Raw genomic sequence first — 25501 nt, 5'->3', positions numbered from 1 at the left:
AAAATTAAGTTACCAGAAGTTTTTCAGATTGCAAAACAAATTCTGGTTGGGGCAAAGCTCAGTTTATTCTTGTTTTATTCAAACCTCTCTATCCTGATATTCTCTGATAACAAGAAGAAAACCACAGGTTAAGAGTGATGGAGAGAATTTGAAAGAACAATATAGCGACTAGTTCTGCAAACTCCTGGTCCTTGGATTTCCATATGGCAGGAAGAGAATCATTGCCATAGAAATATGACTTGTTACAGTAGCAGGAGTGTTGTCTAGTGGTTGGATCAAGAAACTAGTATTGAGGGATCCTGGGTTCTAGTCTTGGTTCTGTTACTGAAACCCTGAGTAAGCCACTCACAGACAGATCTTCAAAAATGGCCATTGATTTTGGGTACCTCCATTTCTGAATGATCTAGTGTTTCACCCTCAAATTCTAGATGACACAGTCTCATGTTGGGCACTCAAAAATGAGGTACCCCAAATCAGTGGCCTCTTCAGAAAATGTTGACCTTAATTTCACTTGGTTTCATTTTAGCCAGCTGTAAAATGGGTAGAACTTAGCTACTCAATAGAAGTGTAGCAAATGTCATTGTAACGATGTTATTGTTTGTTGAGCACTTCCAGATCCTCAGATGAACGGTGCTAAGTGTAGTGTAGTGTCATTAGTATTTCTGCTAGCTTGGCTCTCTACCACACCTGCCTTGCACTGAAACTTTGGGGGCATTATTGGCAGTAATTTTAACAAGTTGGAAAGGGCAGTAGCAAATTCACTGATCTCTGCATGGCTGGCTTAGCATGGCTACCATTAATATTTAGCATTTATATAGCCCTTTACTACTTCAGAATACTGTACCAGTATTAACTAACTCATTTTCTATGTTTATTTAAAATTACAAAATGAGAACAATGTGGCCTTGACTGTCTCAGAGAGGCAAGTGGATTCTCTAGCTTCTTCTCCTGAAGGATCATTGATGCTCTCTTTAATGTATATATTCAGGCTCTGATAGTGCAGCTTTGGGCATCTCAGAAGTGTATAAAATAATAAGGCCTAAACTGAGACAAATGGCTTCCCTCAGCCATAGTGGGAGGACATGTAAAAGCTGTGATCTGGTAATGTCTAACTTTGAACACTCTCAAACACTTATGCATGAAAGCTTGTTTCTAATGCAAATGTTGCAGTTCACATTCTGGTTTCTCAGTCCTTAGCCTGGGAGAAGAACAAAGAGAAAAAAATAAAAGGAAAAAAATAAGTGCAGGGAATGTATCATAGTTGCTGTTATTGAGAGTGTAAGGCTCTTAAGGGAGGAACCTAGTCTTTCTGTGGTCTGTACCTCACCATAAGCCTTCAATTGAGAATCATAATATAGAGGCCAAATGTGGGCAACATAACTCTTGAGGGAAACATTCTTCTCTCCCTACTAGATAGGGCAAGCTCATCCCTAACTAGAAAAAAAAAAAAATTAAAAAGAAAAACAAATAACCCAGATGGAATCACCCTGCATTTCAATCACAGGGAGACTAACAAAACAAAAATCAAATAGACAATGTTAGATTTGGAAATCATGAATACAACAAGAGCCATCATTGCCTTTCAATACCTATCTCTCTCTTCCATTTCAGACTCTGCTGTATTAAAGCCTTCATGTGTTAATAAAACCTGATGTCAATCAGGCCTGTTAGCATTCCTACAAGGGACACCTACAGATCCACCCATCCCTGTTAGCAAAGTTGATTGTTTGGAGAAAGAATATATCCCCATCACTGCCAGCTCCTCTGTGGGATCCTTTATATCAGTGGTTCTCAAAGCCGGTCCACCACTTGTTCAGGGAAAGCCCCTGGCGGGCTGGGCCAGTTTGTTTACCTGCCGCGTCCGCAGGTTCAGCCAATCACGGCTCCCACTGGCCGCGGTTTGCTGTTCCAGGACAATGGGGCTGCGGGAAGCAGTGCAGACCAAGGGACATGCTGGCCGCCCTTCCCGCAGCCCCCATTGGCCTGGAGCGGTGAACTGCGGCCAGTGGGAGCTGCAATCGGCCGAACCTGCGGACACGGCAGGTAAACAAACCAGCCCAGCCCACCAGGGGCTTTCCCTGAACAAGTGGCAGACTGGCTTTGAGAACCACTGCTTTATATCGCTACAAAAACAAAGAGGTCTCTTTGTTTTGGGATGTGAAATCTCATTTATCTGATGGCTTTCCTCATGTTGTAGGATCATACTTGCTCTCTTCTAACATCCCCTGCTCAATGTCCTCTTAACTCAGATTTCCTTGCACATGTCCCTGCCCACAAAATTGTCCGGAGTTGCTGAAGCAAAAAAAACAAAAAAAAAACGCCGGAGCGGCCAAAGCTGCAATATCGGGACAAATGGCGTCCCGACCGTGCATCGGTTGGGACGTGGGACAAAGACCTAAAGATCGGGACAGTCCTGATTTGATCGGGACGGCTGGTCACCCTACTACACACAAATATCACTCATCTAAAACCACAAAAGTTAAAAATCAATAGTTAAAAAAACAAAATATGAAATGGAAAAAAAACATAAAAGACAAGCTGCTTGATTTTTTTCAATGTTAGAAATAACAAGACTGTGCTGTCTTATTTATGTTGAGGCTAAGATAAAGGGACAGGGCTCACTTCCTGGTGTAAGGATAGGAGTCAAGTAGAAGAATGACTCATGCTAATGCCTGAGGATCTGAGTCTGGTGGTAGAACCCACAGAGGTACTTAGGTGTGTAAGTCCCTTCTTTAGGCCCCACTGTGACGCACAAAACCCTTGCTTAGCTGCTACCAAACCTGTTGGCACCTAAACTCACTCAACAACCTAAGTTTTTCAGTAAAGGCTCCCAAGATGCCTATGTTTCTGCCTCTGAGCATGTACTCTGCTGCCTCCAAGTAAGCGTCCAGGCACCTGTCTCCCACCTACGCTCCAGTGTGACTCATGAACCATGGGAAGATAGGTGTTTGGTCTATTAAAATAGGTGTTTGGGGCCTGATTCAGTAGGCATGCTCAGAGGCTGCCTAACTCCACACAAAATGGGGAAGAGGAGGAAGTCCTTCCTTATAACCATTATCCCAGTGGTTAGAGTGCTTGCTTGTCATATGGCAGATCCCTGTTTAAATCCCTTTGCCTCATCAGGAGGAGGGAAGACTTGAACCAGGGGTCTCCCATAGCCCAGGTGCTAAAGGTTATCAAGGAGGGCTTCTTCCCTTCCAACTCTTTTGTGTGGGCAGCCTCCAAGCACACCCACCAAATTGGGCTCTGCATATGATATAAGCAGCCAAACAGCTATCTTTCCCCAGTTTGTGAATCACAAGCAGAGATAAGCATCTCCCTGCAGCCCAGACTTAGATGCTCAACTTCAAGAGACGTGTGGCGCTTAAGGCACACTCCTGCCATCAGCATCTCCCATTGGCTAGCTTAGACAGATCCCTGCCTACAGTGCTGGCTGAGTGGATCATAGTCTAAGGGCTTGTCTACACTACCACTTAAGTCAATGTAACTTAAAAGCGTCACTGTGGGGTGTGAAAAAACACCCCCCAAGCGACATAATTTACATTGACTTACAGTGGTGTCTACACTGTGCTATGCTGGGGGGAGATACTTCTGCCTTTCATTGAGGTGGAGTAATTACACTGACGGGAGAGTGATTTCCTGTTGAAAAAGCGCATCTTCGCCAGATGCGCTACATCAGCGCCGCTGCATTGATATGGCAATGCCAATGTAGCGCGGTAGTGAAGACGAGCCCTAAGATGCCCGGAGCCTGGGTGCCTAACTCAGTCTTTGTGGATCGCAGTGTTGTTCCTGTGATTTTCTAGGCACCTAAATCCTTAGCATGAATACCGGCTTAGGAGCCTATGAACTAAATTCTCCCAAACCCATTTGATCTGGATATTCATGCACTGAATAAAAGTGCTGTGTTATCCAACCTGCTCTCACCATGAGTGAATTGAAACTTCATTGCTTTGCACTTTGAATAGTCATTTACACCACTGCAAATAGGTTGTAAAAACACTACCCTCAGAATGGTAGCATTTGACACCCGTTGAGCACAGGTGTAAATGATGACACAAGTTGCAAAGAAGTGGAGAATTAGGCCCTGCTGGCTGCTCTTTACCTCAGAACATGGTCCAGACCAGTTCTGCTTTCCCATTTCCCCCATGTTCCTCTATTCAAATCAGTGATGCAGCTCCCCACTTTCCTCCCTTCTACACTGAGAACTAAATAAAAGCAACGTGAGTTACAAATCTTAGCAGAAAAAGGCTGTGCGGAACTGTTGAAAAAAAAAAGCTTAGAATTTTTTTTGTTAGTGAGATCCAAACCTTTGAGATTTGAAGGCAAACTGGGGGAGGAGGAAGCTTTAAATATCCTGTGACATTCCTGCTGTCCAGATGAATAGAAGCAAACAGGACATCTTTTCACCATTAATTCACGGAACCAAATTGAACTGAATCTAAAAAAAAAAAAATGATTTCACTAGAAAGAGATTCTGCAGTTAAATCATCAGCTCGATTAATGAAATCCAGACAAGAAAAAAAAATCTCATGAAAATATTTCTACTGCTATTTCTTTCCATTAAGGGAACATATGTTGTTTTAAAGTAATTGCAAGTTAAAGTTACAACAATTTGGCTGGGGAGAGGGAGGGGTCTTTGTAGTTTTGCTAATGCAGGGATAGAAGAAAACCTTATTGCATGATCAGTGTTGTCAGATGTTGGCTGCATGTGTGTGTTCTTTCAGTATGCTGTCCCAGCTCTGCGCAGATAGCGGACACAGCAGATCTCGGTCGAACTGCCCACAAAGACTACAAGACTTGATTAGGAGCGAAGGCACCCAGGCAGGTTTATTGCTGACGAAGCATTTTGCTAATGCCCTGGCTCAATGGTTACAGGACCACTAACACATGTATGCTGATGACAATGGACCAGCTCATGAATGGTGGGACTTTCCATTACCCCTAGGCTAGACAAAGACACTCCCTCAGAGACCCCTCTTTATACATTGATACAAATAAGTTATGTATTGTTCCTCCGACCTGGTTAGTTACCACCCTTTACCTTGTACGTGTTGATTTGATCAAAGCATCTCTATCCATCATCCTGACCTTATCTTTACGAGGGAGTTAGTGTGTCCTTGTATCACCTTCAGGGAGTGTGTTTGTACCATACTTGGCATCAGGGTATTCTGGTACCAACTTTCTGGAATGTATTTGCATGAGTGTCCTGTACATAGCACTTCTCAGGAATGTGTGTGTTTTTCCAATACCAGCCCTGTTCTTCCCAGATTCTGTGGGTCTGCACACAGGCATGTTTTATAACAGGGCCACCTTCTGCTCACAGCCTGTCTCTTGGTAACTTTACTTTATATTAGCAAGGCTTGACCACTACTTTAGTTCAGGCCTCAGGACTCACATCTGGTCTCTTATACAAGGTCTCAGGGTCTCTTTCTATTACAACCAACTTGCTCCTTAATTTTAGATATAAAGGTGAACAATGGGAATGGCATATATCAATCCTATTTAATGTATTTTATGGCATTGTAAGATTACTGTGTGCATTTAAATGAACCTCACTTAGGAGCAGGCTCAGCATAAACTGCCTGGCTACAATAAAATATGTAAAGCCTCATTCTGTTGGCAAATATCCTACGCTATTATGTAACAATATAAATATCTTACATATGTATGTTTATTACATGCAAAAAACAAGGTTGCATAGTCAAGCATTTGAAAGTTAGAAAATGCCAGAGTAATGGTCGTTCCTGTAATTTTATTTCTGTCCCCTTCTGCAGCTATCCTGTGCACTGAATGAGGCAGGCATCCTGTGGAGAGAATAGTACACAAGTTTGGAATTAAAGAGTATATTATGATGCGTAAACACACACAGAGGAGAGAATTAAAGTGGCAGCACAAGCAATCATTAATCTAGTGTTACTTAACTTCTGCATGTTTGAGTTTGCAGTCTAAATGATGTTCTTTCAACATATTTTTGATTGTATATAATTTCCTGTGTATATAATTTCCTCTTTTTAAAAGAGTAAATATAAAACAAAATCTATTACATACAACTGCAACCAGCCATCTATCATGCATCAACAGCAGAATTTGAACACTGAACCTTCAGCACTGTCTGAGGAGTGGGAATGGGGGTCCTGCCCCAGAGGTGGGGATGGACTGTCGGAGCTGTATGCTGGGTTTGGAAAGGTGTATACTCAAGGTGAAGTGAGTATGGCCCTCTCCTCCTTTCCTTTTCTACAAGAGGTTGCTCCCAGCACACAGTGTGTGCTGCTGCTGTTGCTTTGACAATTACATGGGCCCAGACTTTGAGAATGTTTCTATTCATATATTATTTTGCCCTGCTGCCAAATTTTTGCTGACAATGCAAGTGACAGAAATAACGACTTCTAACGCTTTATAACTCAGCCAAACCAGAACAGAATTCCATGGGGAAAGCAAAATCAAGTCTCTAGCCCCAGCCTTTCTCCCTTCCAAATTTCAAAGGCCTACTGCAAAGGAGAGGAGAGAGACTCCCCAAGAAATCACAAGATAAGATAAAGTGTTAGTCCATTTAAATACAGATGTTGCCACCAGATTCCCCTATAATTAATTCATCTTTCTGCTTAGGTCCAAATTCTGCAACAAGCTCCATACCTGGAGTAGTTTGCAGGATCAAAGCCTTTGATTGTTAAGCCCCAGTATTATCTCTACAGCTCGTTGCGTATTCTGAGTATTGTATGAATACATATAATAACGAATGAATGAATGAATGTATGAATGAATGAATGCATATAGCATCTTTTAGAGAAAATTATTACAAAAATATTGAGGCCCTGATTTGCCAAGTGCTATGCATGTGGTAACTTGAATAAAGCTAAGCATGCACATAAGTCTTTACAAGTTTAGGGCCTTACAAGACTAATAAACCTGAGCCAAAGTTTTCAAACCTGAGCACTTAAATCTTAAAATATTTGAACAAGTGGCATGATATTCATGGGTGATGAGCCCCAGCAACTCACTTTGGTGGGATTACTGAGTGCTCATCATTTTGAAAATCAGGCCACTTATTTAGATGCCTACACATGGATTTAGTTGCCTAATTTTTGGTAGATAAATTTGAAAATGTTGGCCCTAATTTTTGAAATCCACGCTCCCTTTTGTCAATTTTCTCTTGCTAATAATTGCGAGTTGAGTTATTGGCCAGCACAAATGAGGATGTGCTTGCACCCACAGATCAGGTAGTTAGACTTCCACATGAGGTCCTTATTGGAAGGTACAAATGAAGCACACAGTATCAGATCTCTCTAAAATTAAGATTTTAAACTGTGTGTGTGACATCTTTCATCCACCCACCCAGACACATCAGCCACTTCAGTGCAGCCACCTCTAGGATGCCAGAGCAACTCTGAACAGCAGTGTAGAATAAGCAGTGAAGAACAACATCCAACTGAAACTTCAGGTGAAATTTAGGGAGGCAGAATATAATTATCCAAATTCTAATGTGTGCAGGATGCTGGAATTAACATCATGACCCTTGAGAACATCCCTGACCTGAATCTCTGATGATCACAAATGGCCTCCATTTTGCATCTTATCCAAAAGAGAACATGTATAGAAACACCGGGCCCCTTAACAACCTGTGGCATTGATTCAGTACCAGAGGGAAGAGTGCTACCTAACAAATCGCCAGAACCACTGCATGATGCACAATCAGTAGGATCAGTGTCTGTGTTTAAACATGTATATTTTGTGCACACTTATTGTGTAATTTAAACTCTTGTATATGTCGTTTGTGCTAGGTAGGCCCTACATTTTTCACAGTTCTTTGTGCTAGTAGATCTTGCACTTGTTCTGATCTAAGAGGGCCACATTTCTGACAGGGCAGTTATTAATTCTAAATATTAAAGAAACATAATTCCCATTGAACTGCACAGTAGGGTTTACATAACATATTTCCTTTTGTGGAGTCCAAATCTCTTCCATGCTGCCATTTAATCCCCATGTTAAATCCTGTTTGAATATTTGAAGCAACCATCCTGGGATCTAGGAACTGTGAGTATTCTGGGATTCCCTGCGGGAGTCACGTAGGTAGTTCACCAACTGAGTCTGTTTTAATCAGTCTTTAAAGACCATTTTAATAGAAACAATTGGGTCATATTCCAATTCTTATGTTCCTAAAGCTGGATGGACAGATTTGGACAACAGCTTCTCAAATGAGCAATTATTCTACCCTCCCCTTCTTTGGTAGGAAAGCAGATGGTAATTATTGATGCCAGGCAAGACTAATAATCCATCTTTTCACAGGACATACACAGCATAGTAAATGCATCCACTTCCCCAGTCACATGCCTTAACCATCCCCTGAAGGGACAAACTCTAGGTGTGAATGGGATTTCTGTCTCAGAGTCCACTCAACCCTTGGTCTTTCTGCTGAGACTGCCAACAAGTTTGCCAGTTTTGGCAGGTTTTGTGACCTGTTCACTGGGACTGAGACCCACCAAATGGGAGTCCTATGGCACCATCCCACCTATACTGGATTTTCAAACATCACAGGCTAGAACTGGCCTATGGTTGTATTAATAAATCCATTTTTGGCTCTCGAAATGTTTTCTGTAAACGTGTAGGTTCAAGGAATTGAAAAGCGAAGGGGTGGTACCGAATTGGAAGTTAATGCAGAGAATGATCTTCCACCTTGTGCATGTTTCACAGCTCTGCCACTGTAGTGAGGCCGAGTGGCCTCCCTCTAGACTTGAGAGCAAGGGACCTCCACCCTCCCCCGGTAGGCAGAGCTAGACCTGCCCACCCCCCCTCACCAGAAATACCGGGGCAGGACAGGAAGTATAAAGGGCGGGGGGTGGGGGGGGCTGCAGCTCAGTGGAGCGAGAGCCACAGAAGGAGACAGACTTCTCCAGTCTGCTGCTGACCGCCACAGCTGAGCCCATGCTGTGCAGCACCCTGCTTCTGGAGGAAACCAACCCTTGAAGGAGTTGCCAGGACTGCCATCCACAGTATACTCTGGGGAGACAGAGGACCCTTGGACCACAGAATCCCCTCTCCAGACTGTGGTAGGGAGTAGCCCAGGGAAACCAGATTTTAGTCTAGTTTTGTTGTCGGAGCAGCGGTCAGCGTGTTGCAGCTGGATTCTCCACTGATCCAGTAGGAGAACACTCTGCCACTGTTAGGGCTCTGGGCTGGGATCTGGTGGAGTTGGGTGAGCCTGGGTCTCCCTACTTCTCCCTGCTTCCAACCCCACCCCTGGGGTGGCGGCCTTTGCACTCATAGGCCAGAAGGCCTGTCCTTGGCTTGTGGCTTGCCCTCGTCAGGAGATGGTGAGCCTTAGATTGAGTGTTTGCTGGCTGCCTTAGCCAGGAGGCTTAGGCTAAAGCCTGCTACCTGCTCTGCCCCGCCCAAAGGGCCAAAGCCTTAGGCTGTTAATTACTGCCAGCCCCAGCCAGGAGACTGTGGGCTAAGGACTGCTCACTGCTCTGCCCCGCCCGAGGGGGCTAGAGCACCAAACTTACTGGTTGTTTCTCTCTGCTAGGCAACTACAGCGTTATAGACTTCTTACTGCTTGGCCCCGCCAGAAGGAGAAAAGCCTGAGTGCTGATGCCTGAAACACAGTGAGGTGAAGTTGCCTCCCTCCCCACCTGAGAGCGAGGGACCCCTACAGCTACTGATTAACTGTTCTGACAAAATGAATAGTCATGGTGCTGTTTGTGGGTGTACCAAATACTATCCTCTATGGACAGAATGAACAATAACTCAAACATAAATAACAACAAGAAATTGCTGGTGACATTTTATTCAGCAAGTCAGCATTGAGTGTAACGAGTGTATTTTTCCTAAAGAGTTCCTCACTGATTGTTGATATTATGGCTGATTCCAGTGCTACTTAATAACTCACCTTAAAATAATATTCTCCATGGGTGAAATTCACTCTGCAGAGGTCCTGCCCATAAACTCTGCACCACTTAAATCCTCAAATTACCCTTAAGTGGAATTCATTAAGTGAGCCTGGGGTTGACCCTTGGCACAAGGATGAATTTCACCCTGTAGGAACAAATCCCAGATTATAATAAACAAAATAAAAAAGCTGGATCTTGAGATCTTCCTTAATTTTCATGAGAGTTTGCCTTAGTAAAAATCTCAGGATTTGACCTCAGAAGTACAAGCGATGACTCTATGCTGCATAAAATCTTGTTGTTACCCAGGCAGTTTAACTTGTGGCTTTCTTCAACTACCTCAAATTCCAAAACCCATAGAATGCATCTAAAAAGAAATCAGCTCTGTGTATATGTCTGCCGTGTGTGTGTGTGTGCGTGTGCGCGTGTGTACGTACATGAGTGCATGCATATTATTCTTCATTCTGCTTAAAGTTATTTGTTGTCACAAATCATATTCTAGCAAACTACAGAATGGAAAATATGCCAGAGTTGATGTACAGCGTATAGAAAAGCTACACAAACATATACTAGTGATTTCAGAAACCAAAATGAGCCAAACTCTCATCTGCAGTGGAAAGTTCCAATTCATTAGACCTCCACATCTGAGAGAGAGTGGGGGACTTGTTTGCTGCACTTATGGGAAAATGATATTCCCTGTTATTATTTAATTTTTGTGGTGCACCATAAGTATACAGGTTTCAGAGTAGCGGCCATGTTAGTCTGTATCCGCAAAAAGAAAAGGAGGACTTGTGGCACCTTAGAGACTAACAAATTTATTTGAGCATAAGCTTTTGTGAGCTACAGCTCACTTCATCAGATGCATTCAGTGGAAAATACAGTGGGGAGATTTATATACATAGAGAACATGAAACAATGGGTGTTACCATACATACTGTAACCAGAGTGATCACTTAAGGTGAGCTATTACCAGCAGGAGAGCAGGGGGGAGAGGAGGGGAGGGAACCTTTTGTAGTGATAATCAAGGTGGGCCATTTCCAGCAGTTGACAAGAACGTCTGAGGAAAAGTGTGGGGGGGTGGATAAACATGGGGAAATAGTTTTACTTTGTGTAACAACCCATCCACTCCCAGTCTCTATTCAAGCCTAAGTTAATTGTAGCCAGTTTGCAAATTAATTCCAATTAAGCAGTCTCTCCTTGGAGTCTGTTTTTGAAGTTTTTTTGTTGAAGTATTGCCACTTTTAGGTCTGTAATCGACCAGAGAGATTGAAGTGTTCTCCAACTGGTTTTTGAATGTTATAATTCTTGACATCTGATTTGTGTCCATTTATTCTTTTACGTAGAGACTGTCCAGTTTGACCAATGTACATGGCAGAGGGGCATTGCTGGCACATGATGGCATATATCACATTGGTAGATGTGCAGGTGAACGAGCCTCTGATATTGTGGCTGATGTGATTAGGTCCTATGATGGTGTCCCCTGAATAGATATGTGGACACAGTTGGCAATGGGCTTTGTTGCAAGGATAGGTTCCTGGGTTAGTGGTTCTGTTGTGTGGTGTGTGGTTGCTGGTGAGTATTTACTTCAGGTTGGGGGGCTGTCTGTAAGTAAGGACTGGCCTGTCTCCCAAGATCTGTGAGAGTGATAGGTCGTCTTTCAGGATAGGTTGTAGATCCTTGATGATGCGTTGGAGAGGTTTTAGTTGGGAGCTGAAGGTGATGGCTTGTGGTGTATTGTAGAAACACATCAACACTTCCCCCAACCCTCACCTAAACACACTGAGGATCTGACTGGGAGGGGGGTTGCTCTGGGTTTGGAGGGGAGAGGGGAGGTTCTAGTGACAGAAGGGCCAGATTAGGGTGTTTGTATCTAGAAGCCCTCTCATTTAGACCATCAGTTTTTATAGTAATTAAAATCCTTGGTGGCCAAGAGATAGTGCTGGCCTGGAGCTGAATGTTGGAAGGCTACATGAAAGAAGTGGCTTTTATAAAGGGATTTGAAAGAGAAAAGAGGGGACATCTGGAGGACAAAAAGTCAGAGGTTCTTTTGAAGGTGTGAAGTCAGAGGTGGGCAGGGACAGTTTTTGTTCCACAGACGTCAATGTAAGTGTTGATCCTGTCTAGCACAGGCACATGTATAAACACAGGCAAAAAGTGATGAACAGAGCATGGAGTGCCAGAGCATTTGCTCTCAGATCTGCATGGTCACCAGATTATTCCTGCCTAACAGTAGGTGCTTGGTGTAAAGGGAGGGTTTATAGCTAAACATCTCAGTAGCATGCTACACTTTAGCCCATGTCTCTTCAGCACCTCACTTCATTTTTACTCAGCTCTCTTGACAATTAGGGAGCTGATTCCCATTCTGTGCAAAATACTGTCCCTCTCACATGACCTTACTTACAGCTATAGTCCAACTCACACTTCTGCTGGAAGGCAACAGGTTTGTATTCTTTGCTACCCACTCCAAATGAATTTGCAGGATCAAGACCACAAAATATGCGGAAATTATTTCTCACCCAATGTTCCTGGGTCAGCATTTGGTGTTTTACCTGTAAGAATATTGGCATAACGATTGCTTATGAAATGGACTGTAACAGTGAGATGGCCTGTGCTGTTGACAAGTCTTGAAAATATCTAAATCCTCATAATCTTGGGTATTCTGCTATGAGGAAATAAAGTACCTTAACTTTTTGCAGTTAGTTCTGTTTTTCTGGCTGGAGGTCAAGGAAAATGTCTGCTTAACATCCTACAGCTTGATCAATCTGTGTTAAGGAAAAATATGGCAACAGAATGATGGGGTATGGAGAATAGCGTGACTGTAGCTCAAAAGAGGATGGCAGAAAGCACTATTGTTGGAATTCCAGTACTTGTAAATTGAAGCCAGCTGCTACATGCTATTCTGTACGTTGTTACAAAATCTTGAAAGTGACTTATAGAGGAACAATGTGTTGTTGACTATTTTTAGTGAGTGTGACCTTCAGTATTGCAAAGGGGACTTCAAAATTATGCTTGCTGTAGAACTGTTGGGTCCGATTTTCAGTCTAAACATTCCTAGATCTCTAGTTTTGTGCCTATAAAATTCCACATGCAAATAATTTTACATATAATTTTGCATTCATAATTATTTGCAGGTGCAATCAAAACACATCAACTTCTAAGTGCCTCATTTTTAGATGGAGTTGGGAACCAAGACAAATAAATTGCAAACTGAACCCACCACTTTTTGTGCCTGCAATGTGACCTACTGTTAGTGATATGGCATCATTGTTGTACAAGGCATTGTGCACCAGGAGAAAGGTGCAAAACATGTATCAGGTCTTTGCTACAAGAAACTTATAATTGCAGGTATCATAGGCCTCATCCTCAACTGGTGCATGAGCATAGGTCTATCTGGCCCATCATGTGCACAGAACAATTCAAGCTAAAGCCAGATGTTCTGGTACAATACAAACACAGCACAACGGGTGTCATTACATCCAGAATACTTCGCAGAACAGGAAACGCATTCAGGAGTTTCTAGGAGGAGGGGGGAAAGTTGAGGCTTAGTGAAAATTAATTGCAATCACCTGCTGATCTAAGTATCCAGAGTGTCATGAAAGAAGGTGCAAAGTCAGAAATGAGTGAAAGCAACAAATTGGAAATGATGGAGGACAGGGAGTGGGTGGACACAGAATGAGATGATGGCTGAGGTACATATATTAATCCTCTAGAGCCCCAATGCACATTGGACATTCCCTCATTTATCTAGAGGAGTTGCAATTCCCATTCTAAATAATAGAAAGCTCCCTTTGGCACAGCAGCAAAAGTGCCTCAATCACTGGCTTTAAAAAGTGCTGAACATTTGAGGTGATAAGTTTGCCAAGTGCTGTGGGGATAGAAACTTCAGAGGGGGGTAGCAATGTGAAATCAATGATCTAATGTGTGGAGAAGTAAAACGGAGGTCTGTAAAAAATACCAGCTGTCTCTATGAGCTATACCACCATAATTCAAACTCCCACTAAACAGTGCTGGAGTCTGGATTTGCACCCTGGAATATATACCTCTTTTCCAAGAGCAGTGATAATGTCTTGCCATATGGTCAAAGGATGGCTTGTCTGAACAGTAAGTATGTCACTCTTGAATTATCATTGTAATATTAAGTCAAAATTGAAAAGGGAGAGGAGAACAGAGCAGTAATAAATGTTGCCATTGTTAATCTGAGTTCCCTCACTCCACCAAAACTGTCATCATAAAGATTAGAGAGAGAGCACTGGCTTTGTCCTCCTTCCAGAGAGAGAAAGCTTGGAAATAGGCATGTGGGTTAACATTTGCTGTGGTTCCCCTTCTTGTGACTGGCAGCAAGGCAGTAGTTGGTAGGACCACCCTGATAAAATGGCAGGAGGTGGCTAGTTGAGTTTCCACTGAAAAAAGTAAGTACAATCCAAGTAGCTGATAAAATAATAATAGTGGATAATTAATAACTAACTAGGAAACCAAATAAAGTAATCATTTATATGTAGAGTGGCTCAATAGTCTATGAATGAAGTAAAGCAAAGCATGGTTAAACTAGTCCCTCATCATTCCAAGGAGCATGAACTGAGTTGCTAAGTTTGCACCGTGGAACTTTTATATTAGACCTTAAAATCCCATTGCCCTGTTTGCTGCTTATGAATACTGATGACGTGCAGGAAGGCTTCAGAAAAGTAGGGATTGTTTTAAATTTCCCCTTCTCCCTCAGAGGTTTTCAGTATCCAATTATTCAATGAAAACTGTTGATCCATCAAATATTCAAAAATGTGTGACTGGAGCACTAACATCACATGATATTATTTCTATTTTCCATTTGGATCCCCAAACACTTATGAACAGGAAATTGCCCAAACAAATCACTGGGCAGCTGTGCTTGGGTGATCATCCATTTGTTTTAATGCAGGGATCTGCAACCTTTGGCACACGGCCCACCAGGGTAAGCCCCCTGGCAGGCCAGGCCGGTTTGTTTACCTGCCGCATCTGCTGGTTCAGCCAATTGCAGCTCCAGGCCAATGGGGGCTGCAGGAAGCGGCGGCCAGCACATCCCTCATCCCATGCCGCTTCCTGCAGCTCCCATTGGCCTGGAACGGCAAACCGCGGCCAGTGGGAGCTGAGATCGGCTGAACCTGCGGACGCGGCAGGTAAACAAACCAGCCCAGCCTGCCAGGGGGCTTATCCTGGCGGGCCACGTGCCAAAGGTTGCCAATCCCTGTTGTAATGTTTGACCACATTTCTGACACCCAGATACAAACTCTGGGGTTGCAACATGGAGAAAATATATCTCTATGCAAGAGATTTTTCTGCTACTTGGGCATCTCCACGCCCATGCAGGCAGCTACTTGTGAACAAGCATATTAGTATAGATATTCAGGATTATTTCAGAGATGAGTCATAAATAAAATAAGGAGCTAAATTTGTCATATAATTAATTTGGAAAGATTCATTTTAGCAGCTCTTAGACCTGACGGTACAATTTTTTGTTTTATTTTGTCCTCCTCACAAAGTTGTCTCAAAAATTATATATACAGTGTTGTTTTTTTTAAATCAGCATCCTGGCAAAAGGGTGCTTTTAGGTTGTCTGAGTTTCTCCCACATACACACATTAAATTTTGAATAAAAGTATTTGATTTGGGGGTGAAATAGTAAAGTAGTTTTAACTCTCTCTCTGCTTGCATTTATTATTAACGTAAAAAGGAGCTTTGCAAATTTCTGAGATGGCCTGATGTTAAAAGTACCAGGAAATATATTCTTTTCAACTACAGATTATAGGAACAGGCAGCCAAATGAAGTAAGCCTCTCAACTTCCATTTCATACAATTCATTTTCCAACCTCAATTTCTATGAAACCCATTGCTGAACTCCAGAAAATAATTATTGCACTCTTGAAATCTACAATGCAGTGGAGGTCTCTTTAAAAATAAATTTACTGAAAGCTTTCCGATTGGGTATTGTTGATTTCTTGTTAGGACATTGGACCACAAAGCAGATAGTGTAACAAGCTTGGTAATGCATCTGAGACTGTTTTCTAGCCTTTCCCCATAGAGGTTCTTGGATCCTTTCAATGTGGCTGTATAAAATATAAATGAAGTCCTTTATGCACTGCTGTAACTCAAACCCTGTTCCAGGCCACTACTGGAAATGAGATCTGCAGTCTCTGTGCGTTCTCATGTTGGGGGGAATAAATGCAATTACTTTGGAGTATATAGACAAAAGAATACTAAATCCTGAACACACACACACACACACACACACACACATACACGCACGCGCGCGCACTATTTGTTATGGTTAGGTTAAGGTACAAAATCATCCTGAATGCCTCTTGGAGTACGCAGCCCATGGCTCTTTACAGTAACAACATAATACAAAAGTGCTCTTTCAAAGAGAATAACCAGAACAAACAGATTACATTTAAGATGAAATATAAAGGCCTCTATTGACATTGGATTTTGAACCTTGTTCAGAGAGATTTCTAAATTCATGGCAGATGGTAAATAGAGATGGCTCCAAACCAAAACCCAAAACACTTCCAAAGTTTGGGGGTTCAGAATCTGAACTCAAAGCTGGGCGGAACAAAGTTGGTTCCTATCTCTATGACATGGAGGGAAAAATTATTCCCAGACATCCCTGGTGCATGGAAAAAGAGGAAGAGGCGGGGTTAACATTCAGCTCCCAGTTTTGCCATTTGAATCTATATCTAAACAGTAACTAAAGGAACGAGATCCCTGGGGCTTCAGCCTACATTCAGAAGACCCACCTATTCCCTGAATCATTAGGAGTACAATGCAACCAAATCATGTGTTTGCTTTGTGTTGCACTGTATTTTATTTGCTGTGCCTTTAGATGATAAATTTACCAGGACAGAGAGCTGTGAATTGTTTGGCATACCAGACCTATATCAGCATGTACATTGACAGTGCATTATAAAAATAATACATACAATGAACAATCAATACGACTAATAATTAACTTTCCGGAATAGCCAGAATAGGCTGAGGACTCTTTGTGTCTGTCCCTGTACTTGTGTACAAAGGGGTAAAAGATGCAGAAAGCCTTCCCCCCACTTGCATCTCTTTAAAGAGACTGGGAATAATTCTAATCCTTGCACTAGAGTATCTGAGGGATTTAGAAGGGAATAGAGCAGTGCCACACCCCACTTTGTTATGATTAGGGGTCTGGAACACATGACTTATGAGGAGAGGCTGAGGGAACTGGGAATGTTTAGTCTACGGAAGAGAAGAATGAGGGGGGATTTGATAGCTGCTTTCAACTACCTCAGAGGTGGTTCCAGAGAGGATGGTTCTAGACTATTCTCAGTGGTAGAAGAGGACAGGACAAGGAGCAATGGTCTCAAGTTGCAGTGGGGGAGGATTAGGTTGGATATTAGGAAAAACTTTTTCACTAGGAGGGTGGTGAAACACTGGAATGCGTTACCTAGGGAGGTGGTAGAATCTCCTTCCTTGGAAGTTTTTAAGGTCAGGCTTGACAAAGCCCTGGCTGGGATGATTTGATTGGGGATTGGTCCTGCTTTGAGCAGGGGGTTGGACTAGATGACCTCCTGAGGTCCCTTCCAACCCTGATATTCTATGATTCTATGAGATGTCACAGTGGCTGAAATCCGTACTCCCAGAGGTTTGCCCGAGGCCACTATCTCCAGCAGCTCTCTCTGGGGCCGTGTGACTCTATATTACCCCTTATTGTGAGCTGTATATTAAAGGAACAATGCTTGTAAATCTGTCAGGAACCATTCATTCCAAACATGCAGAGTACCATAGATAATAGCAGTGATAGTATTTAGCCCACATAATCTTCATAGTCCTTCACAAATATAAATTAATGCTCATAATGCATCTGTGAATATTCTCCACACTACCTTAGAGATGGAAAAAATGAAGCATAGAGTGGTTGTCACCTCCCCAAGGCCACAGAAGTTATCAGTGTCTGAATTGGAACCAAAAAAAAGCAAAAGGTCCTTGCTTTCAGTCTTATCTTGTCTTAATTATATATTCTCTATAGCAGGAATTCTCAACTGTTTTTGTACTATTATCTCATACCCACTTGCCCACCACCAGTCCTCTTCATATGCACCCCAGCACACTAAATCTGAGTTCCCAAGTGCTTCAGAGCAAGGGCTCTGAGAAATTACCTACTAGTTTATGAGAGGAGTTCTGCCTGTCTGACAAGTTCTCTTCTTAATTCATAAAGCAGATTCTCCATCACCCGAACTTTAGCACTGATCCAAAAGAGTCTTATATACTGTAGGTAAATCTGGTGTATATAATAATGGTTTGAGACAGTCAGGGTGCTTAGAGTCAGTGAACATAGTGGTCTGGTGTACTGGTACTTATCTCAAGCTGCTATCTTGTTCTATAGAATCTCAGTTTTCCTTGAAAAGCAAATGTAGGTATCTAGCTGTGATAATTGTGAAGAAAACTTCAAAAATGTGAACTATACATAACTAATCTAGACAGGAGTCTACAGAAAGCCTGGAACAGAGTGTGAACAGCCTCATTCCTCTCTGTGACGTATTAACTCAGATGTGCAATGATGACCTTTTGAACATCAACACTATTTCAATCCTCATGTGAAGAAGAGGAGAGAGGATGAGATGGGCACAATTTCTGGTGAGTTGCGTCTCATTTTGGTGCCTCAAATGTGTGGTGTTTGGGAGACAACACTGTTTTCCCCCACTTAAGAAGCCAAGCAGCCTATACAGATTGAGGGGGGAGAGGGGAAGAAAGCCAAGCTCAAGAAGACCAATAGATTCAAGAGAGCATGCGCAATCATATTTTAAACAACACGCACAAGGTACTGTGAGTGATGGCTCATTCTGACAACTCATGTGGAAGGAGTTTTTTTCTGTGGGTAAGGTTTTAAAGAATACCACCACCTTTTCCCCACAATTTGACCTCTGACCAGCCATAATGGAGACAAGTATTATGCAAATTTTGATGCTAATTTACATCAATCCTGGGTACAGCCGTCCTTGTCATTCCAGTCCTGGCTCCCCTGCCCTAGAGCAGGGGTTCCCAAAATTGGTTTGTGGGCCGCAAGACACTGTTTACCTGAGCGTCCGCAGGTACAGTCGCTTGCAGCCCCCAGTGGCTGCGGTTCTCCGTTCCCAGCCAATAGGAGCTGCTGGAAGTGGTGGCCCGGTAAACAAAGCACCTCACGCCCGTTAGGGGCTTACCCTGAACAAGCTGCAAAACAAGTTTCGGAGCCCTTGCCCTGCAGAAATAGTCCCTCCAAATTACAGTAGAGTTACATTGCCACTATCTGTGCTGTACCCATTCTGTGAATAAAGGGAGGACTTGAGCCTTCAAAGTTGTCAAGATAGCACTTTTTATTAGAACTAAATTATTCTCACTCCCAACAAAAAACTTAAAAAATAATCCAGCAAAACGGGAAGCTTTAACCAAGTGAAAAGAATATTCAGTCAGACAATGAACAAATTAAAATATGTCCTTGCTTTGGTCCTTGCTGAAAAACAATCCTGCCTAAACATACCCTACAAAACAGAGAGAACCATTTAGCATGAGATAGTATCAGGCCTTCTCTTTCTGTGTTTATCTGTCTATCCATTTGGCTTTCAAAAGAAAATGCATGGACATATTTAAAGCAAACCAGCAACATGATTAATAAGGACACCACACTGAGACACATAAAACTGCCCTGTCTCCTTCGTCTGTTCTCCTGGTGCAGTGATTAACCTTTGAGTTTATGAGTATTTTTGCACTTGCTTCAAATAAAATATTTTATGAGTTCTTACCTCCCAGGCAACTTGGATTAAACTTATCAGGTCAGGAAGATAGTGGCCCATAATGTCTGTTCCCTCGGAAATCATATCTGGCTCCTCACTATATTATCAGAATATTCTTTGCACAAAACAGATGGAAACATCAAGGCAAGAGACAAGACAACTTGTTAAGGTCACATTCCACCCTCCTATACATCAGTCATGCTTAATTGATTCCTAGCCCCACCTAAAGACAGATTGCAATACATTATGAGGGGTGAGAGTATGAAAAGATCATTTTCATTTCCCCATTAATTCCCATTTAGAATGGCTCCTGCCTCTGCAAAAGTTTCTTTGGCAGCATACTTGTTAATGACTGATCGCTGCCTTTCAACCCAAAACCAGGGCACAAGCAGGCAGATTTATTTTTTTGTGAAATGTCTCCCTTTCTGACACAGCATTTCAGGTATCCTGCTCTTAGTGTCATGCTGAACAAACAAACAAACAAACAAGGAGACTGAAAGAAAGTGACTGGACTAAGCCCTGGAGATTTCGCAGGTAATGCTGTTTAGTTTCCTCCTCACACTCGTGACAGCACATCTCCTTCCACACTGTACATAGACAGACTCAGTCATTCTGATGCTTTCCCCAAGCCTTGTCTTTTGAACACGGTGGATGAATAATTTGGTGTCAAATCTGAACCTGCCTTACTTCTCCAAATCATTTAGGGAAATTGAAATAACATGAATGCAGGGCTGTAAATATTTTTAGAAATCTTACTGGCTTTTCAGAATGTGCTTTATTTTTTATACATTAGAATGTAATGCTCGTGAAAAGGGACAGACTGACAACATTATAAATTCTGTTCATAAAATAGTTAACATAGAAGCACAGGAATAGCCATATCAGATCAGACTAAGGTCCATCTACTTTTATTGTTTTATTAGAGCTGGTTGGGAATTTTTTTTGGATGAAAAGTTCCTTCATCAGAAAATGCTGATTCCATCAAAACCAAGGCATATCAGTTTTGACAAGACTTTTTGTTGGAAAGGTATGGTCAAAACCAGACAGAACAAGCTCCTAGAATAGCCAACAGTCCAGTAGTTACGTCACTCACTAGGATGTGAAAAACTCAGTTTCAAGTCCCTGCTATACCTGTCTTGAACCTGGGTCTTCTACATCCCAGGTGAATTCCCTGACCATTTGTGTCTCTCCCCATTACCTTGTGTATTTGTGTGACAGTTTTCTAAAGGGTTCATTTTCATTTCAACGAGAAACAAAAACAAATTTTGAAAAAAAAAATCCGAAATGCGTTTAGTTTTTTTCACTCAGCCCTAGTCATGGACCCGGACCCCATTGTGCTAGGTGCTGTACAAACAGAGAAGACAAGGATAATCCCTGTCCCAAAAAGCTTACAATCTAAGTGTCTAGTTCACTATCCTCCCTCCAACAGTGTCCTGTACCAACTGCTTCAGAGGTACGCGCAAATTCAGTATAAAGACTGTCATGTAATGTCGCCCAGAAGGGACATTTTGTTCCAAACCCAATCAGTGACAGTAAAAGTGTCCTTTACATATGTCCCATCAAAGAACTTTACTCCCAATACGGAGGGACTGACCAATAGGAGGGAAAGCAAGTAGTTCAGCAGGTAGTTCATTCAATCCTCTGCTCAGGCAGCTTACAAATGGGTGGGTGGAAAGGAAACCACTCTTACTTGTGATTGGATTCACGTGGACACAACCATACACTAGGTAACAGACTGAACATGCCAGCTCATTGCAAATATTATTGGCCACTGAGAAGTTCTCAGGATATAACAACTTTCAGTTCTGATGACTTCAGTGGGCTAGATTTAAACAGGTGATCTAGATGTAAAAGGCTCTGCAGTCCATTAGTTTGTGTCATCCAAGTGCCTCTGAATACACTTTGGATTGCTGGAGTTTGGAATGTAAGTGGCATTTGGGGCTCTTTAGTTTAGTATCCGTATGTTCTCTGCTTGTACCGTAGATGTTTGGATCAGACCATAAGGATGCAGCAAAGATCATGCCAAAACGTTCTCGTCTGAGCTAAAGTTATGGCACGAGGGCCACTGGCTACATTGTATGTTCACCCTTTAAAAAATGTGAACCAGATGTTCAGTAGTGGTGTAACTGGAAAGTAAAAGCTTGAATCTTTTGTTTGTAACTGCTACTAACACCTGCCTCATTTCCCTCAGCACTCCCCGGAACCTTTCATTTGTGCTGAAACAAAGGGGGGGGGGGATTACTGTGTCTGTCTGTCCAATCTACTTCAGAAATTGGCTCCAGAGTGAAGTTTGCTGAACAGAGCAGCAGCACCTCTGCAGTATTGTCTGCATCAGAAATATACTGTATATATACACACTGTAGAAATCTTTTTTCAGAGCTCAGTCATTTAGATGTAAACGGTCACAGCTTCATTGCAAGATACTGTCAGGTCAGGAGAGGGGGAAAATGAAACAGATGAATTTCCTTTGCAGTTTCCCACTGGGATAACTCTGTTGAAATGCCAGACCAGCTCTACTGGTTTCTGCATCAACAGATGGTAGACGGCATTCCTTGTGTTTATTTCCCATTCGGTAAATCGCAGGTCACATCTGGTCCAGCCTCTGTGTGTTCTGAACAGATGGAAACTCACGTTCTTTATCAGCTGTCATGAAAAAGGTATAAGGAGGGGAGAAAGGGAGGTGGGATGGAGTGAAAAGAGGAAACCAGAGAGAATGCCTTAAGATGATACAAAACTTCACAGCTGATGAGGTCTGAAGATACTATGATGGCAATTGTGATAGATAGATAGATAGATAGATACTTAAAACACTATTTTGATCGTTCATTTACAAGAAAGTAAATAAGCCCAAGGGCTTCAAGACTCACATTGTGTCCCATCTAGATTTGACAGTTAAGGAAAGGAAGACTCCCAAAATTGTCCCCGCTGCCCCTCCTCACAGGGCAACAGAGAATAGGTAGGAACTCCCCAAACTAATACACATTTTTCAGCCATTTGCCATCATGGTGTTTGTTTTAGATAGAGATGGTTGAAAAATGCCATATAAAAAGTTGGCACATTTTTCGTGCGTGTGTGAATGAGCGAGTGAGTGAGTGACAGAGAGAGAGAGTGACAAAGAGAGATATGTTAAAACATTATATGGCATTTTTGATCATCTCTATTTTTAAAAAAGTTATACAATTTAATATGTGCGTATGTCTTTTCATTTCTTTGTGACATTTTGGAATTTTGGTGACATTTACATTGCATTCTGAAGTTCAAAAGTGGTAGGCAAAATACAGATACTCAGATGCAAAAAAGTGCAACTATTTTGTTGATTTTTTGGTTGGAATTTGAAATTTGAATTTAAAATATGATAAAAGATTCAAATTTTTGAAATGTCAACCCACTGCAATTTAAAAATAATTACATTGCCTATAAGCTGGTAAGTGGCTCTGGATCCAAGTCATTTCACATGTGTGTGCACACGCACACGCTATACTGCATATGTAGATGCACACTCTAAACACCAACTTTGCACACACACATCCATACCACACACAAATACACAGAAGATTATGATTTTTAGATTATGTATTAATTAGATTGATTACTTAAGAATCCCAGTTACCACTTTGAGGGTTGACAGGTTCTTGTCCCAAGATCAGGCCCAGTATTATTTAAATTATTATATAGTTGGGAACCCCAATGTGCACAGTTGCAACACTCACACTATAGGAACTCTTTTATATTTACAAATATAGTTTATTAATACATTTAGCACAGTCACTAACACCCCGACTGAGTAAGATAGATAGAGATACTAAGGAATGTACCTCTGCACATCCATATACTCACACCATCCCTTGTAGAACATCCTGAAATATTAGCCATCATCTTTCTCATCACCATTACTTTCCCCATCACCACCAGTGGCCATCATTGTGGCACCTCCCAAGGACTAGATCTCTCTCTCTCCTACCGCCCCTAGGCCAGGATGCCTTTTTATAATACGTTACAATGACGCCGCTACGTTCGATGCATATTCAGTAGGGGATTTTTTTCCTTTTCCTTATTTGCATTTCCTCACCTCACTAAAGTTGGTGTGTCTTTTTTCCTATAGGTTAGTATATCAGTGATCTCAACTGATTATCGTGTATGTCCTTTCATTACCATGGCCCTTTTGTGGTTAGGAATCACATTTGTTATTTCTGTCTTAACTAGTTATTTCGGTTCTTTCCAAGTTCCAAGTTGTGGTGTACCTGTTAAGTTTAAAAGGGTATGAACTTAGGAAAGTCCCTATGCCAACCTGCTTTAACGCATCATGTATGTTAAAGGTCACAGACATATATGGACCTTATGGTTTAGCTCATCACCTTCTATCTAGGTGAAAGGTCCCAAACACATTTATGCTGACTTTGCCTTAGCTCAACATACAGGATGTGGCCTGCAGGTCTTTTGTTTTACAGCCAAAATATACTCTAATATAAACCTATAAACCTTTTATAAATAAACAAATAAACACATAACAAAATAAGAAACATATAAGAAAAGATATATATGCAAGCAAGCAGGCTAGCCTTAGATGTATCTCAAGTACCTGTTATGTATGTCAGTTCATTGCCAGGACTCTTGTGTGGTTAACTCATGTACCTGTGGTCAGAACTTCCCCTTAAACTTTATTTTCAGCTCCCCAAATACTTGGGGTTTTCTGTTGGGCCATTTATCTGTGCAAAGTTTATCTGTTCAAAGTGCTTAGGCCTCAAGCCTTATGCTAACTTGCTGAAGCTAATGTCTGACAAGATACAGGCCTGTAGGTTTCTTGCATTACTGCTGAATATAATACAAAGCAGAATATAATGCAAAACAGTAAATATAATAAAGGAAAACTACCCAACTGGGCTATAGGGGCAAAAAACAACAACAAAAAACCCACTATCTTGGTGCCATGAAGGAAGGTTATGACCAGACTGGAGTGCCAGAAGTAAGTGACATACAGCATACAAGAGAGTATGTGCAGACGTTTGGAAGTACGGCTTTGTGGGATATGAGGAACTCTGCAGCTTGCTACCATGAAGCACAGTTAGTTTAGGCCCTCTCTCTTTGAACAGGCTGTTCTGACACAGCGCCACCATTCCTGGCATTTGAGTGGCTTACACAACTCAGGAGTCTGCAGATATATTTTCCTAGGTACCATTACTTGACAATAAATAAATAATAATAATAAATAAGTGCTACCTCATAATGGAATGCTGCCTCCTGAGCAAAACGGCTGCACAGTAGACACAAAAGGGACAAAAGACCACCTCAGGATGAACAGGAGGATCACAGAAGAGGCAAAACAAAAAAAGAAAAAAATAGAGATGGTGTGGATAGACTAAAAGCATATGCGAGTGTCCCATATGCATGGATCATTGAGACACTGAAAATGCACATTTCCTTTCTGTGGTTAATCAGAACACTTGAAACTACCTGGAATGGACTCTCACTGATGGGAAAGAGGAAGCTTTCAAGGGGATTCCTCATCAACAATGCTCTTAGCGGTAGCGATACTGCTGCTGACACGGCTGCTCCATTAGATAAATTGTGGTTATCATATCAGCAAAAAGCAACAGCCAGTTAAATATTGGTTATACATGGATCATCTGAAACTTTATGGATGGACACAAAAGGAGGTAAAAGAGATTGATGGCATGTAGAAAAGTTTGCTAAAGATAAAAAGCTATGGGTTGGGTTGGCTAACTGTGCACCAGGATCTGTAAAGGAGAGCAAACTGGTACAATTAGATGATGTACAAGTAAACAAAGGTATTATTCAAGGTATCTCTCAGCATGGCCCCTACAAATACTTTGGAATCAGGGAACTGTTAGAG

This window comes from Natator depressus, chromosome 6 (assembly GCF_965152275.1).
Source record: "Natator depressus isolate rNatDep1 chromosome 6, rNatDep2.hap1, whole genome shotgun sequence".
NCBI classification, from domain to species: Eukaryota; Metazoa; Chordata; order Testudines; family Cheloniidae; genus Natator; species Natator depressus.
The sequence above is the reverse complement of the archived record's forward strand: the minus strand, read 5'-3'. Positions refer to the sequence as shown.